Source organism: Mus caroli, chromosome 3 (assembly GCF_900094665.2).
Source record: "Mus caroli chromosome 3, CAROLI_EIJ_v1.1, whole genome shotgun sequence".
NCBI classification, from domain to species: domain Eukaryota; kingdom Metazoa; phylum Chordata; class Mammalia; order Rodentia; family Muridae; genus Mus; species Mus caroli.
Genome location: NC_034572.1, coordinates 36,477,826 through 36,481,497, shown reverse-complemented (window position 1 = coordinate 36,481,497; position 3,672 = coordinate 36,477,826). Strand labels below are relative to the sequence as shown.

General features: G+C 43.3%; 1 pseudogene; it reads left to right on the top strand.

Moving 5' to 3' along the window:
- The first annotated feature begins 898 nt into the window (after positions 1-898).
- Positions 899-2,804, top strand: LOC110291372 (annotated as a pseudogene).
- The last annotated feature ends 868 nt before the right edge of the window (positions 2,805-3,672 follow it).

Genomic DNA, 3,672 nt, shown 5'->3' with positions numbered 1-3,672 from the left:
GAAGAAACTGGCTAAAGTCTTCTTCTATACTGTTATTGATTTTACTGTTCAATTCATTATGAAGGGATGTACTGAAATTATTAATTATAATTTAAAATTTGTCAATTATTCCTTTCAGTTTTTTAATTATTTTGCTTTGTGTGTCTTAAAGCTCTGATTAATGTTATATGACAATGAAAGACTCACACACACACACCCCCATAGACATTTTCAGTGTGTGCCTACTTTCTCTGGTACTGACACAGAGGCCCTGCTTTCCAATACTAATCATGTGTCTCTTCTGCCCTTCACTCTTCAGCTATGTAGATTTTGTTTTTGCTTTCCTTTATGATACATGTTTTTAAACCAATGGACTATTGTCATCTTTATAATTGGTTTTAAGTCTATCATCTCGCCATGTAGTTCCCAACTATTCCCTGTTATAACTGAGGTTTTATTTGCAAGTCTGTTCTTTGTTTTGAGGTTGCTGAGCAGGTTTTAAGTTTTTAATATCATCCCCTCTGCCATGAGCTCTCTCTGAGGTCTACCTCTGTCTTCTTCCCCTTCCTCCCCTTTTCATCCTCCTCTCCTTCTCTCCTTCCCATTATCTCTCATTCTTTCTCTAGAGAATTATATCGTGTGCATCTTTACCATTCATCTTTCATTGTGAACCTTGGAATACTATGTCATGTCCCACGTGAGCTCAGCCCTCTTCCCCCAAGTTCTTATTTTTGAAATACTTTGTCCTTCATCTAAATATTACATGAATCTCAAAGTTTAATTTTTGCTGTATGTTTTTCTTTAACCTCGAGCTATCTTTTAGAATAATTTAAAACAAAAGATCATTGAACTCAGAGGCAGCTGTCAGGCATTTGTGTGGTCTCNTTGTCAGCACAGCCAGGACTACATGCAAGCAACCATGTCTAAGGGACCTGCAGTTGGCATTGATCTTGGCACCATCTACTCCTGTGTGAGTGTCTTCCAGCAATGGAAAGGTAGAAATAATTGCCAATGACCAGGGTAACCGCACCACGCCAAGTTACGTTGCTTTCACTGACACAGAGCAATTAATTGGGGATGCAGCCAAGAATCAGGTAGCAATGAACACCAACACAGTTTTTGATGCCAAACATCTGATCGGGCATAGGTTTGATTGATGCTGTTGTTCAGTCTGATATGAAGCACTGGCCCTTCATGGTGAATGATGCAGGCAGGCCCAAGGTCTAAGTGGGACAAAGAGGAGACAAAAAGTTTTTACCCAGAGGAAGTGTCCTCCATGGTTCTGACAAAGATGAAGGAAATTGCAAAAACATACCTCTGAAAGACTGTTACCAATGTGGTGGTCACAGTGCCAGCTTACTTCAATGACTCTCAGTGGCAGGCAACAAAAGATGCTGGAACTATTGCTGGCCTCAATGTTCTCCAAGTCATCAATGAACCAACTGCTGCTGCTATTGCTTATGGCTTAGATAAGAAGGTCAGAGCTGAAAGGAATATGCTGATTTTTGACTTGGGAGGTGGCACTTTTGATGTGTCAGTCCTCACTATTGAGGATGGAATTTTTGAAGTCAAATCAACAGCTGGAGACACACACTTGGGTGGAGAAGATTTTGACAACCAAATAGCCATTTCATTGCCAAATTTTAGTGAAAGCACAAGAAGGACATCAGTGAGAACAAGAGAGCTGTCTGCCATCTCCGCACAGCCTATGAGCGGGCCAAGCGTCGTACCCTCTCCTCCAGCACCCAGGCCAGTATTGAGACTGATTCTCTCTGTGAGGGAATTGATCTGAGGAATTGAATGCTGACCTGTTCCTTGGCACACTGGACCCTGTAGAGAAGGCCCTTGGAGATGCCAAACTAGATAAGTCACAGATCCATGATATTGTCTTGGTGGGTGGTTCTAACAGAATCTCCAAGGTTCAGAAACTTCTGCAAGACTTCTTCAATGGAAAATAACTGAACAAGAGCATTAACCCTGATGAAGCTGTTGCCTATGGTGCAACTATCCAGGCAGCCATTCTATCTGGAGACAAGTCTGAGAATGTTCAGGATTCGCTGCTCTTGGATGTCACTCCTCTTTCCCTTGGTATTGAAACTGCTGGTGGAGTCATGGTTGTCCTCATCAAGGGCAATACCACCATTCCCACCAATCAGACACAGACGTGCACCACCTACTCTGACAAGCAACCAGGTGTACTCATTCAGGTGTATGAAGGAGAAAGGACTATGACTAAGGACAAGAACCTGCTTGGAAAGTTTGACCTCACGGGCATACCTCCAGCACACCGTGGGGTTCCTCAGATTGAGGTTACTTTTGACATCAATGCCAATGGTATCCTCAATGTTTCTGCTGTAGATAAGAGCACAGGAAAGGAGAACAAGATCACCATCACCAATGACAAGAACCACTTGAGTAAGGAAGATATTGAGTGCGTGGTCCAAGAAGCTGAGAAGTACAAAGCTGAGGATGAGAAGCAGAGAGATAAGGTTTCCTCCAAGAATTCACTGGAGTCCTATGCCTTCAACATGAAAGCAACTGTTGAAGATGAGAAACTTCAAGGCAAGATCTATGATGAGGACAAACAGAAGATTCTTGACAAGTGCAATGAAATCATCAGCTGGCTGGATAAGAACCAGACTGCAGAGAAGGAAGAATTTGAGCATCAGCAGAAAGAACTGGGGAAAATCTGCAACCCTATCATTACCAACCTGTACCAGAGTGCTGGTGGCATGCCTGGGGGAATGCCTGGTGGCTTCCCTGGTGGAGGAGCTCCCCCATCTGGTGGTGCTTCTTCAGGCCCCACCATTGAAGAAGTGGATTAAATCAGTCCAAGAAGAGGTTGTAGCATTGTTCCATAGGGACCCAAAACAAATAACATGGAATAATAAAACTATTTAAATTAGCACCAAAAAAAGCAACAAAAATTGTAATTTTTTTAAATTTTACTTGTTTATTTATTTATACTCCATATTTTATCCCCCCCCACTCTACCTTCCAACTGTTCCTCATCCCATACCTTCTCCCCAACCCCTGTCTCCACGTGAATGTCCCCATCCCCCTTCCCACCTGACCTCTAAACTCAGTGAGACCTCCAGTCTCTTGAGGGTTAGGTGCATCATGTCTAAATGAACAGACTCAGCAGTCCTCTACTGTATGTGTGTTGGGGGCCTCATATCAGCTGGTATATGCTGCCTGTTTGGTAGCCCAATGTTTGAGAAACCTCAGGGGTCCAGATTAAATGAGACTGCTGGTCCTCCTATAGGATCACCCTTCTCCTCAACTTCTTTAAGCTTTTTCCTAATTCAACAACAGGGATCAACTGCTTCTGTCCACTGGTTGGGTTCAAATATCTGCATCTGACTCTTTCCATGGCTTATTGGGTCTTCTGGAGTGCAGTCATGCTAGGTTCCTTTTTGTGAGCACTCCATAGCCTCAGTAATAGTCTCATGCCTTGGGACCTCTTCTTGTGCTGGATCCAACTTTGGGCCTGTCGTTGAATTTTCTCTTTTCCTCTTTTCCACTCCAATTCCATCCCTGTAATTCTTTCAGACGGGAACAATTATGGGTCATAGTTATGGCTGTGGGATGGCAACCTCCACCCTCATTTGATGTCCTGTCATCCTGCTGGAGGTGGGCTCTATAGGTTCCTTCTCCCTACTGTCGGGCATTTCATATAATGTCCCTCCCTTT